Source organism: Capra hircus, chromosome 21 (assembly GCF_001704415.2).
Source record: "Capra hircus breed San Clemente chromosome 21, ASM170441v1, whole genome shotgun sequence".
In the NCBI taxonomy this organism is placed as follows: Eukaryota; Metazoa; Chordata; class Mammalia; order Artiodactyla; family Bovidae; genus Capra; species Capra hircus.
This window is the reverse complement of record NC_030828.1, coordinates 21,678,448-21,692,690: the sequence shown is the minus strand read 5'-3', so window position 1 is coordinate 21,692,690 and position 14,243 is coordinate 21,678,448. Positions and strand designations below refer to the sequence as shown.

Here is a 14,243-nt window from a genome sequence, read left to right as displayed (position 1 = left end):
TAAGAGACCAGATTGCAGAGACTGGAACAGACCACGTCTCCAACTTCCTTTCCTGCCAAAAGCGTCCTCACTCTCCACACCACTCACACCCATTCCCCTACCCCAGCTTCTATTATGTTGTTTGTTTGTTATTTGGATATTTTTGGCCTTGCTACGCAGCTTGCAGGATCTTACTTCCCCAGCCAGATACTGAACCTTGGCCCTCAGCAGTGAAAGCAGAGCTCTAACCACTGGCCCACCAGGGAATCTCCCCCTTCCTCCCAGCCTCTAGTCCCACTGCCCTTTCCCACTTGACTTCCACAACACACACACGCTACACACACGCTACACACATGCTACACACACGCTACACACACGCTACACACACGCTACACACACGCATCAGTGCTCCTTCACTCAATCCATAACACTGGTTGAGTACCCACTACATGCCAGGCCTTATTCTAGCCACTAGAAACAAGCAAATTCACATGTCAGGTAGTCATACAGCCTTTCTCAACAGGAGTTCAACCGAAGTCAGACATTGGAATGACTACACTCTCAATTCTGAAGCAAGTAAGAGAGCAAGCCACGTGAATACAGCACAGAGGTTTGAAAGAGCAAGTAGAAAGCCCTGAAGCGGCCAAGTGTTTGGTGCATGCAAAGAACCTGAACCAGAGCAGAGGCTGTGACAAGAGATGGAGATGGGAAGCAGGTACCGGAGGGCCACTGCGAGGACTGACGTTCACTTTCAGATGGAAGGCTGGGGGGGACATGGGGGAGGGGAGCAACCTGCCCTGACTTTCACTGCAAAAAGATCATGCCCCCCTGCCATCTATCATAAGGGAGGAAAATTATGAGGGACTTGTTTTCTTGAATGTTTCAAAATCTTCTAAACTGAGTATGCATGCATGCTAAGTCACTCAGTCACGTTTGACTCTTTGCAACCCTTTGGACAGTAGCTTGCCAGGCTCCCCTGTCCATGGGATTCTCTAGGCAAGAATACTAGAATGGGAAGGAGAAGAGGGCATCAGAGGATGAGATGGATGGACGGCATCGCCAATGCAATGAACATGATCTTGGGCATACTCCGGGAGACGGTGAGGGACAGGGAGGCCTGACTTGCTACAGTCCATGGGGTTGCAAACAGTCAGACACGACTGGGTGACTGAACAACAAACACCACACACACACATATCCATTCTTTTTCAGATTCTTTTCCCATATCGGCCATTACAGAATATTGCATAGAGTCTCCTCTGCTACACAGTAGGTCCCTGGGTGTGTGCGCAGTCATATCCAACTCTTTTCAACCCCATGGACTGTAGCCTGCCAGGCTCCTCTGTCCATGGGGTTTCCCAGGCAAAAATACTGGAGAGGGTTGCCATTTCCTTCTTCAGGGGATCTTCTGACCCAAGGATCAAACCCGAATGTCTTGCATTGGCAGGCAAATTCTTTACCAGCAAGCAACCAAGGAAACCCTATTTTATATATAGTAATGTGTACACATCAATCCCAATTTCCCAATTTATCCCTCCCCCGTAACCCTCTGGTAACCATCCCATGTTTTTTAAATGAAGGAAAAACTTCTAATCCTTCAAGCTGCTTGCTGCATAGTCACTCAAGTCATGCCCGACTCTTTGCGACCCCATGGACTGTAGCCTGCCAGGCTCCTCTGTCCATGAGATTTCCCAGGCAAGAATACTGGTCGCCATTTTCTTCTCCAGGGGATCATCTCAACCCAGGGATGGAACTGGTGTCTCCTGTGTCTCCTGCATTTCCTGCACTGCAGGCCGATCCTTAACCTGCTGAGCCATCCATCAGCAAAGTCCTTTAAGACTGGGCCCAAATTCCACCTCCACCTCAAAGTCCCCTGAACCAGTGCGAGGCCGTGCTACACCCTACACCCAGGGCAGCAGGACCACTAGGGTGCCCCAGCATTAGCAGCACATGCCCACAGCAACTGATGTTCATGGAAGTTTCTTGTGCTGCCCCCACGCCTCTCCTGTCGCCGGAACATGTCCCTTTGGACACTCTTGCCCCCAAGTGCCTGCCTGGGTCCCAGTCTCTCTCCCCATTGACTTAATCAACTCCTGGTAAATAAAGCTACTGTTTAGTGATGAACTGCCAAGAGACTGCCCTCTCTCACAGGGTGTAAATATTTTAAAAGGGGACTCTAAGGTGAAACGCAAACGTCTTCAGACTCAGGGGAATGGTGGAATGACAGGCACCAGGGCTCACTGGGGATGCGGGTAGGTGGCTGCCTTCTAAGGGTATAGGTGCTTAGAAAAGCAATGTCAAAGGGAGACAAGTGGGGTAATGAAAAATGAGATTACATCACTGCCACCACCTCCCTCCTCCCAAACAGCCATTGAATCCATTTTGGGTACCAGGGAATGTTCCCCAGAGGTAACCCCAGCCATCTCAGAGGGATGACTGGTGTGAAAGTAACCATCACCCTCAGAAACAAAATCCCTAAGACACATCTGGCCTGGAAGCAAATTGTTCTCTAATTGTTTTCAGTAGGGAAACTCCTTGAGGGGGAAGTTCATCTCACATGATACTTTTATGCTCCACAGAGCATCCAGCTCTGTCTAGGCTGGGCCCAGGGTGGGCCTTACAAAAGCAACTGTAGATAACTGATCAATGATGGCCCAGTGGCAAAAAGGCTCCAAAGGATTTTAAATACAAGCAAGCATTCTAACCAAGGACAACAGTAGTATTAATCATACACCTAATATTTTTAAGGGCCTGAAGATTTATACCTTTAATGAAGTCTCAGGCAGTGAAGCAGGTTTTACAACCTCAGCCAGTTCAGTTCAGGTCTGGAGAGTCTAACAAGGCAAAAGCAGAGAGTAGCCCCTGTCCACACAGACCCGAGCCTCAGCTGGGCCAAGCCCCAGAAGAATCTGAACAGCTGCTCATTACCCACCCTGGACTCCTTTCTCCTCCAAAAAATTCATTCTACTAGTCAGCTCCTCCCAGACGGGTGCAGCCCTGGCTCCCTGAATTAAGGGACCATGCCCATCAGCGGTCCTAGCCTAATCCACTACTGGGGAGAACGCGTCTTTACTGCACATCTAACAAAGGCAGCAGCCAAGGAGGGGTGGCCTGGTTCAACACTGTACCTCTTCTAGGGGAACACAGTTCTCAGCAGTTAAGAGCTTTTGCTTTAGGGCATTCAATGTCTGTCTCTAAAATTAAAAACAGATTTAGCGGTTGCTTTCTTTTTGTAAAGATGACATACAAGCCCATAGAAAACTCAAATGATAGGCAAAAATATAAAGAAAAGGGTAAAAACCACTCCAATACCACCACTCAGCGGTAAAATCTTAGAGTAAGCTCTGCTCTGCAGAGAAGTGAACCCATTCTGAGGTAAACCTAGGGTGTTGCTCTTGCCTTCCTGGATAAGCCTGTGGATTTCATTTTTGCAGAAGACCATTAATGCGTCTCCAATATTTCTGGAGCTCACGAATGGACATAACAAAGTCATACAGACCATTCCCCCTGTCCCACATACATAGTGACTCGAGGCCAGGGGCTCATCTTTCAGCAGACATACCCCTTTTTTCATTCAGCATGGCAGCAGTCTTTCTACAATCGATCACATAAATAGAGCATGTATGCAGAGCTCCAGCACATCTCCTGGAGCATGTCAATGACAGGAAAGGGGACAGACACCATACCTCTTGATACAGCACCTTCAGAATCTGAAATGGAGAATCTGGGTAAATGTGACTCTACCCAGAGTCACCCAGCCAACAGAGGACAGCTGTTCTCTAAGCGCTGATGCATTTGAGGAATGACTCTGAGGTGACACCAAACTCAGAGGTGCTCATTAACTTTTCTTTCAGTCATAAAAAGGATCAGATGTGTCATTTCAACACACACATAAACACTTCCCACTGTCAGATAAAAACGAATGGTTGGCTGAAGTAGCACTTTTATCCCTAAAAACACTCCTCAGAATTAAAAAAAAACTAATGGACATCCCCTCCTCCACTTCTAAAGCCTGAAGCGGGAGAACACAGAACCAGATGCCCACAAACAGAGACACACAGACTGCGGGCACACTGGACCAGGTGCCCACAGACGGAGACACACACAGACGGCGGGCACACTGGACCAGATGCCCACAGACGGAGACACACACAGACTGCAGGCACAGGACCAGATGCCCACAGACAGAGACACACACAGAAGGTGGGCACACTGGACCAGATGCCCACAGACAGACAGACATACACTGCGGGCACACTGGACCAGATGCCCACAGAGACACACACAGACTGCGGGCACAGGACCAGATGCCCACAGACAGACACACACAGACAGCGGGCACACTGGACCAGGTGCCCACAGACGGAGACACACACAGACGGCGGGCACACTGGACCAGATGCCCACAGATGGAGACACACAGACTGCGGGCACAGGACCAGATGCCCACAGACAGAGACACACACAGACGGCAGGTACACTGGACCAGATGCCCACAGACGGAGACACACACAGAAGGTGGGCACACTGGACCAGATGCCCACAGACAGACAGACATACACTGTGGGCACACTGGACCAGATGCCCACAGAGACACACACAGACTGCGGGCACAGGACCAGATGCCCACAGACAGACACACACAGACGGCGGGCACACTGGACCAGGTGCCCACAGACGGAGACACACAGACTGCGGGCACAGGACCAGATGCCCACAGACAGAGACACACACAGACGGCAGGTACACTGGACCAGATGCCCACAGACGGAGACACACACAGAAGGTGGGCACACTGGACCAGATGCCCACAGACAGACAGACATACACTGTGGGCACACTGGACCAGATGCCCACAGAGACACACACAGACTGCGGGCACAGGACCAGATGCCCACAGACAGACACACAGACGGCGGGCACACTGGACCAGGTGCCCACAGACGGAGACACACACAGACGGTGGGCACACTGGACCAGGTGCCCACAAACAGACACACACAGACGGCAGGCACACTGGACCAGGTGCCCACAGACAGACACACACAGACGGCGGGCACAGGACCAGATGCCCACATACAGACACACACAGACTGTGGGCACACTGGACCAGATGCCCACAGAGACACACACAGACTGCGGGCATACACCACTACTCCACCTCACACACACTGACACTTGAAACACTCTCCTATTCGTGATGCTCCTATTTTTGTAGGAAAAGAAAAAAGTTAAAACCAACTTGCACAGAAAGATAGAACAGGAGAAAAGACCTAATAAAAACACTAAATATTAAAATGCTAACATAGATCTAGGTTATAGTGTTTATCATTTTTATTTCATCTGTATACCTATCTGTATTGCCTAAATTTTCTACATGAATAATGCCCTTTAGAGTTTTAAAAGAAAAATAATTAATCCATAATCTAGGTTGGTCTATTTGGACTTTGTTTTCCACTGTAGAAAAATACAGATTCAGAGCTCTAGGGGGTCCACCAGTCTTTCCAGTTTTACAGAAGCAGAAGTGTTAAGACGAAGTTCATACCGCATGAAGATTCCCATACAATAGGAAAGCTCATCATGAACATGCTGAGCAGAGGGCAAGAATTAGTACCTTCTTTTCTGTCCCCCATGTGCAGGCAAGATGAAAATCCTAAACCAAACTTTCCTTCAGGTGCAACCCCAACCCACCCCCACCTCACCCCTTTCAAGAGTTCACAGACCTCTGCTCTCGGAGCAACTTCCAAGTACCTGTCCACAACCAACCCTTGGCCACAAAATTACCTATACCACTTGGTATCTGCATACTTTCCCCAGTAACCCAATCCTAGGGAGCTCCTTTTGCAATACTCTATTTCTTAAAAAGTTACTCCTCCTTCTCCTTAAGTTTCACAAACACAGGATCCCATTCAAATGATACAGTTATTCATTCCATCATTTAATAAATATTGTTAACTACACTGTATGGAGCTTTAGGGCAAGGTTACCTTAACAAAACAGGGTTAGTATTCATAGAGCCTGAGAAAAACAAGCGGGAACTGAGGAGCAAGAGTTTGTTAGTGCATCTGAGCCCTGCCCAGAAGTTGGGGCTGGGAGTGGGGAGGGCCATGACCAGCAGAAACACCTGTCACTCTGCAGTCTCAGTTCTCAAGGCTGGTTAATACCCTGATTTTCTGCACCAGTCTCTTCCAAGTTCGGTTAGTCAGTCTCCCTGGATTTCAATCAGCTCCACGTGGCCCACAAAACTGAATTTCAAGGCTTCCCTGGTGGCTCAGTAGTGAAGAACCCAGCTGCCAATGCAGGAGACCACAGGTTTGATCCCTGGTCCCGGGAGAGCCCACACGCTGTGGTGTGGTGTAACTAAAGTCCATGCGCCACAACTATTGAGCCTGTGCTCTAGAGGCCAGGAGCCACAGCTACTGAGCCCGTGTGCTGCAGTTACTGAAGCCCGCACCCCGAGAGCCCAGGCTCAGCAACCAGAGAAGCCCGCACACCACAACTAGAGAGTTAGCCCCCACTCGCCGCGAGGGAAGCCCGAGCAGCAACACAGACGCAGCACAGCCAGTAACTAAATAAAAATTATATTTAAAAAAAACCCACCTGAGTTTCAGGTTTCTGAAACTTCAGACACTGAAGCCCTGAGAGCCCACCAAAATAAAGTCACCTCCCAGGATGACAACTGTACCCACTCTCTATCAGCAGCACCCATCATGGGATGGACCTGATGTATCCAATAGTCTCTGATAGGTCCCTGTGCCTTACGGAATTAAATCCAAACCTGACCTGCCTTTCACAAGCCCAGCTCGGCTTACCAGCCTCGTCCCTGGACAAACCAAGCCTCTCACAGCTCTGTGCTTTCACATATGACTCCCTCTACATAGAATGTCCTTTGCCCAGTCTTACATGGTGGTAACACTGTTCTTCCTCCAAATCCCAGTTCAGAAGTCACCTTGGCCCCAAAGCCTTCCCTACTTCCCCAGGCATTTAGTTCTTACCGGTCTTAACTGTAGCTCTCTAAATACAGGGGTTTTTGAGAATTTGTTAAGTACATTGTAGCTCATTTTAATTATCTGACCTCCCCTAGATACACTGAGCTTGAGGGAAGGAACTCACATAGTATCCATAAGCCCCAGTGCAATGTCAAGACTGAAACAAGAGATCAGTGTTGAAGGACTGAGCACATGGAACACGGGCATTAAGTTATTTAAAGGAAAACAGAGTCTCACAATATTCAAGAACTGAATTGTCCCTACAGTTAATCTCATCCAAAATGACAACAGGGCTGGGAGGCAGTGTGGATGTTTTAAATTTTTAAGTAATAAAAGCAACTAACATGTTGTACTAAAAGTTAATATAATCAGCACAACAACCCTAGGAGGTAGGTACTTTTATCTGCATTGAAGCTGAGAAAAGCTTGAGGCTTTTCCAGATAGGAAACTGAGGCACCAGAAGGGTTAAATAACTCAAAATCATTCAGTTAGTAAGTGGCAGAAGCAAGACACAAACTCAGTAGTCTGGCTCCAGAGCCAGAGGGCTCCGGAATCAGGAAGATCTGGGTTTGAATACAGATTATGTTACAAATGTAGCTTTGGATAAGTCATCTAACTCCTCTGAGCTTGTATAGGTAAAGGGGACAGGACAACTCCTCTTAGAGTGCAGAGAAGATTAAGTTAAACAGGATAATGTTTGTAAAAGTCTCTAAAATTGATTTTCCCACCTAACAGGCACTCCATAAATGTTAATTCATTCTTCTTTCCCTTCCTAAAAGCTAGGCAAAATAGTCTCTCTGACAGAAAAGATCCTCCTCCCCCAGACTGCTTGAGGCTTTTCCAAGCAGATCAAGTAGTGAGGCCACTCAACACGTAAAGCCTTGCCTTACCTTACCTGCTTATCTGTCCATACCAGAGTCCTTTTAAAATGTAAATATCATCATGTCACTCACTTAAAACTCTTCAAAAGCTCCTAATTACACTGGGGGTAAATCCAAACTCCGGAGGGAAAAGCATTCTGTCCTGGAGGCCCCCAGTGAACTGACACACCTCTCTATAAACTTATCTCCTCTCCAGCCACACAGGCCTCTTTCACTTCCTCCAACTTACCAAGCTCCGTGCTGCTCCACACATGGTTAACTCTCACCCCTCCTTCAGGTCTCAGCCTAAATGTCACTTCCTCAAGGGACGCCTTCACTGAGCCCCCAACCCAAATCAAGGCCCATTATCTCTCACCACGCTCTTCACCTTTCTCCCCTTGTACTCATGACAGTTTGAAATGATTAGTTCACCACTTCCTTCAACATTTTATTCAAAAGACAACTTCTCAGGAGCCCTTTCCAGACCACTCAAATATAAATTCAGTCTCTACCCAATAACCTGTTTCCTTTTTCTCATTAGCACTTATTAACAGCATATATTTTTATTTTATATTTTATTTTATTGTCTGCACAATGCCCCCCCCATTAAAGCTCCACAAAGGCAGTTATTTTTGTTTTCTTCACAGCATCTAAAACAATGCCTAGCACGTATTTGTTGACAAATACCTGTTGCTGAGTGATGTTTCAAGATTATTTATTATTGAGTCTATGAACTCAAGGCAAAACATGTCTTTCTGGTTTACCCCTATACTTCCAGCACCTAGAGCAGTGGCTGGCACATAAGTGCTCAGTAAACTTTTACTGAATGAATCGAAGCCATGGCCAGTGGAACAACTGGAAAGCGGTCAAAATCTGTGTGCTAGCACCTTACTTCCTCTTCTCTTTCACTGCATAATGTACTTGGGGTGAGGCAACAGACCCCTGAAAATCCACCACGCACCTTCCAGGCCAGACATCTGTCTGTCCACGTTCTGTAACCTCAGCCACACTGTACACACCAACAGATGCACCCAACAGACCCTGCAGAACACAGAGCTGAAGGCAAGTGGGCCAGCCCTGAGCCAAATACAACCTTTCCCCACTCCCCTCAAGTTCCATTCTCTGACTGCCAGTCCCCTCCTAGGCTAGTCCTGGGTGCCAGCCATGCTGGTCTGGGTGGGCCCTCGGATTTATTCCAGTCCAGGATTTTTAATGCCACCTCTGGCCTACTCAAAAAAGAAAAGTTCAAAATCCCTGAGCAGCTCCAATAATCCCAGGGTTCTCGGAAGCAGGCATACCTAAGGTCGTCCGGACCCCTCCCCCTCACAAGCGCTGATCCAAGGCCAGGAGGCCATCTGTCCAGCAGACGCTCCCCGTCCGCCCTCGGGTCACATTGAGCCTCTTCCCCCCCAGGTTGGCAGGAAGAGTCCCTGCAGAGAGACAATCTCCACCCTGACCAGCAGGCCTGGTCACCGTCCCTGGGCCCCCCAACTCTGGAGCAGGCATACCCATCTGCTCCCGAAGATACCTCCCCCAGGGACAAGAACTTGGGCGGAGGTGGGGGCAGGGACCGAGGGGCGCCAAAAAAGGACGATCCCCCAAGTGTCTGCCCCGTGACGGCGCCAGCTCCTCGGGCGGCCGGGATGGTCCGGCTGACAGGGCGCCCCAGCCGGGCAAAGTGGCACCGTTATCCGTGCCTGGGCGGGGGGCCGCGGGCCGACGCCAAGGACGGCCGCCCGTCTCGCGCGGGGAGGACAGACAGCAAGCGTGCCCGCCCGGCGAGGTAGCGGCGGGTCGGGACGGCGGAAGGGGCAGGCGGCCCGTCCGCCGGGGGCGGGGTGGGGTGGCGGCCGGGGCCCGCCAGGCGGCGGTCGGGGGAAGTAGCTGCCGCCTCAGGCGGCGAGCAGGGTCCGCCCGGCTGCAGGGCCGGGCCGCGGCGCGGGCGCGGGCTCGGCCCCGGCTCTGCTCTGCCCCGGCTCGGGCTGGGGCGGCCTCGGCGGCGGCCCCGGCCCACAAGCCCCGCCCGGCCCGGCCCGCGGGGGGCGCTTACCTGGCGGCGGCGGCGGCTGCAGGCCCCGGGCTCGGCCGCGCGCGTCCCCAGCGCCGGCTGTGGGAGCCACAACATGGCGACGGCGGTGGCGGGCGGGGCTGCGGCTCCGGGGGCGGAGCGGGGGCGGGAGCCTGCCTGGCGGCGGGACCTGGCTGGGGCCGCGGGCGGGGAGGGGGAGGGTGGCCGGCCGGGCGGAAGGCGACTTGGACCTGGGCACCCGCCCAGGGCCGTGCGGCTGAGGGGTAGCCCGGGCCTGGGGCCTGGCCTCTCGCCTCTCGCCTCCCGCCCCGGGCGGGCTGCTCGGCACCGACCCGACGGCGGCGACGGCAGTGGCGGCGGGCGGGGCGGGGCGGGGCGGGGACGGCGTCGGGCAGGGCCGGACCCTCTGCCTCGCCTGCCCCAGCCGAGCACCCGGCGCGGTTCCGGTCCAGCGGCCGCCCCCTGCGACCTGGGTCTCTGGTCCTCTGGCGCGCCTGCCGGGCGGGGGGCCTGAGGTCGGGGCCGAGGTCCCCCACTAGAGGGTCACGATCTGCCTACGCGGTGCCTCGCCCCTGCGGACGGGAGCGCCTCTGGAGCCGGGACGGCGTCCTCTTCCTTCAAAATCCGGCTGGTAGTGGGGGCCTAGGAGGCTGTTAGCTGAAAGGGAGCAGAGGCGGCGTGGGCCTGCGCTTAGTAGGTGCGCCCTAAATGCTCGGTCATCGCTGCATCTGGGGACTTGCACGCCGGCCTGGAGGTGCCGGGGCGCTGTGACATGACCGCGAGACCCGCGGCGAACGGAGTTGGCGGCCTGGCGACGGCTGCCTCCCAGGGGTAGACTGAGAGATCCTCCGAGTTACTGGGGAAGCTCTGACTGTGCGAGGTGAGAACTCGGAACAGGCGGGCAGAAGGCCAGGAAGGACCTTCCAAGAACCCGGAGGACCCGGGAACGGGAGGCGTTAAAGGTGGCAGCCAGATGGGGAGGGGAAAGCACGGAGTCGGTGTCTGGCACTGAGCACCCACTGCTAATGGAGAAATGCACTCAGAAGAACCGGGAAAGAGACGCCAATTTGCTCGAGGGGTGGAACTAACTCAGCCAAGGCCTGCTCTGGGCCAGGCTCTTCATTGAGTTGAGCACTGGGTAGGCAGTTTGCGGTGGTGGAGCAATGAAGGCAGTAAAGGGTGATGAATCCAAAAATTTGGCAGGGGGAGGGAGGGGGAGGGCTGGGGGAAGGGACTGGGCCTATGGCTCCACGGGTAGTAACTGTGGTTAACACTGGAAATTTCCTAATCTTGTGTTCTCCCCACACGCAAGTGTATGAAAGGTAAATACTTGAGATGATTGGTAGGTTAAATAACTTGATTGTGGTAATCATTTCCGTGTACACATATGTATATAAATCATCATATTGCATACTTTGAATATGTGTATTTATTTGTTAACTATACCTCAATAAAGCTGGAGAAAAAAATTTTTAAGGTAAAGGAGGGGTGATTTTTTTTTTTCTCCTTTTTTTCAATTTGAGGAAGAACTCTCAAAGGAGCTGAGAGGGGAGACTAAAAGATAAAAGATAGGATAATTAATAGTGGGTGATCTCAGAAAAGAAAAAGGAAATAGGGCTGGGGAAGAGGGAGGAAGAAATCTGAGAAGAGGCACATCTCTTCCTACTAGATTTAGACGCTACACAAAGACAGAAATATTTTGAGGTGAGGAGGCATGCATGCTCAGCCCTGCATGTTTCACTACGTCAGCTGCCTGGATGACCCCCTGAGTCAACCATAATCCTTCGGGGGTCACTGCCCTTTAAAGTTCAAGTGCAATTGGTGCAAACCTCTATTACACTTAGAGTGGGAAACACAGCTTATGTGTCAATATTTCCAAAGATTCATGGGGGGACTTCAATTTCTCCAAATTATCACTGGCCCCAGTTTCCTGTTTCCCAAAACATAATCCACTGTGCTTTTTAAGAAAATTTGTCTCTGTATCCTGCATTATTGTCGTTGCTCAGTTGCTAAGTCATGTCCAACTCTTTTGCAACCCCATGGACTGTAACCCACATGCTCCTCTGTCCATGGGATTTTCCAGGCAAGAATGCTAGAGTGGGTTGCCGTTTCCTTCTCCAGGAGATCTTCTGGAACCAGGGATGAAACCTGTGTCTCCTGCATTGTCAAGTGGATTCTTTACAACTGAGCAACCAAGGAAACCTCTATACCCTGGATACCATTCCATTTATATTCCCCCAAAATATAGCACCATGAAAACAAGTAAAATGCCCAGTGTTCCATGATTGTTAAATCATAGTTCATTTGTAATAACCATTAAAATCATGTTGAATGCAATATTGTAAATCAACTATACTCCAATGCAAAAAAAAATTTTTTTTAATCCGGTTGAACAGACTTCCCCTGCTGCCCAGTGGTTAAAACTCTACCTTCCAATGGGGTTCCATTCCTGATCCCACCTGCCTCGTGTTACAGCCAGAAAAAGGAAGCGTGTTGAAGAAAAAGATTAATGTCATGGCATATACATATAATTAAAAAGCACATCATAAAATGATATGATACCAGCTTATAATATATAAATATACATAAATGGGTATCATATGTAGATTTTTTAATGGGAGTTTTATTTTCTTCTGTGACTTCTGTATTTTCTTTTTACACTAGTACATTAATATTTACCTGAAATCAGGAAAAATTATATTTTCAAGTGCATTTTTATAAAAAGGTATTTCTTACAGATATTTATGGAATTAAAAAGAAAGGTATTAGGAATCAGGAAAGGAAGTTGGAAATGATCTTTGAAGGATAGATGGGACTTTGGCAACAAAGAGGGGCTAGTTGAGGAGGCTGACCTATGCAGAAGGAACAGTACAATCAGTGATACAAAATAAGAAACTTCAGAAAACACCAAGAGGTCAGTTTGCTTGGAGCACAGATTCACTTGGGAGAAATATAGGTGAGTCAGTCTGGAAAGGTAGGGCTTTGATCCTGCATACCAAGCTGAACCCTCTGTGATTTGATGGCTGGAAGAAGAACCCTGAGGCTTGAACTGTGCAGGTGATAAATTTTAAAGTAAATGTTCCTGTATCCTCTTCCTTAATGAGATTCTAGATCTTAGCCCTTCTTCCAGGTCAGCTGCTAAGTCATGGCTGACTCTTTGCCCCATTGCCGGCAGCATGCCAGGCTCCTGTGTCCTCTGCTGTCGCCCAGAGTTTGCTCAAATCCATGTCCATTGAGTCAATGGAGCTATCTTAAACTTCTCATCCTGTCCCACCCCCTTCTTCTTTTGGTTTAAATCTTTCCCAGCATCAGGGTCTTTTCCACTGAAAAGCTCTTCTACCCTAATGCTATTTAGGTATCTGATTGACTCAGAATGAAGAGGTAGGGACAACAATTTTTGCATTCCAGCTGTTCACAGAGTGAGAACTTGCTTCTCTGAGTGAGGCCCTTGCTTCTCTGGTTATTCATTACTGCAATTTATTCACAAGGCAGCAGTTTCAGAGAACAAATTAGCAAAGAGTAAAAATGAAAGAAGAAATGTGCACTTTAAAACCAATGCTTAGGAAAACTTTACAGGAAAAATTGAGCCTGCACTCAGTCATGTCCAACTCTGCAACTCCATGAACTGTAGCCCACCAGGTGCTGTCCATGGGATTTCCAGGAAAAAAATTTTTTTACAGCTTTCTATGATTGGCTCTTTTTTTTTTAATTTTTATTTTTACTTTATTTTACTTTACAATACTGTACTGGTTTTGCCATACATTGACATGAATCCACCACGGGTGTACATGCGATCCCAAATATGAAGATTGGCTCTTTTTTTAAGATTCCATATAAAAGTGAAATCACACAGTGTTTGTGTTTCTCTGATTTATTTCACTTAATGTAATGTCTTCAAGATCCATCCATGTTTTCAAAAATGGTGTGATTTTCTTCTCTTTTATGGCTAAATAATATCCTTTGCACTCTTTTTCGACTGTAGCCCTCCATAAGAAATATATTCTATATCTCAATCCAGAATATATATGCCCATGCACACAGACACACACACACACACACCTCTGAAACAAAACATTTCATGAAATATTACCATTATTTTATGCAATTTCTGATATTTTCAATTTTATATTTTTATTTCTTTTTAAATACTGATCATTAATCTTCAGACCCATTATAGGGCTCCAAAATGCCTTTAAGGATATTAAGAAAAGGCTAGACTATTATTCCCTGCTATGTTTGCAGTTTTCACTTAAATATCCATACAGGCGGTGACCTTAAGTTTGCCATGTTTACCCGTCCAGAAATCAGCAGGACAGGCAACACTCTCACAGGATGTGGTGGGGGAGGGGCTAGAAGGATTGGCAGGAGCCATGTTTGGGTTTCTTT

At 49.2% G+C, this 14,243-nt stretch overlaps 1 protein-coding gene across 3 annotated transcripts in view; it reads right to left on the bottom strand.

Moving 5' to 3' along the window:
- ZNF592 (zinc finger protein 592) overlaps window positions 1–9,972 on the bottom strand; it is a 51,793-nt gene extending 41,821 nt beyond the window's left edge. The window contains exon 1 of one of the 3 annotated variants that reach the window (XM_018065992.1): window positions 9,879–9,972. The gene's annotated coding sequence lies outside the window, so the exon portion shown is untranslated. Of the gene's footprint in view, window positions 1–2,744; window positions 3,025–9,878 lie in introns of those variants that run through there. The other 2 variants (XM_018065993.1, XM_005695002.3) reach the window with 2 other exon arrangements.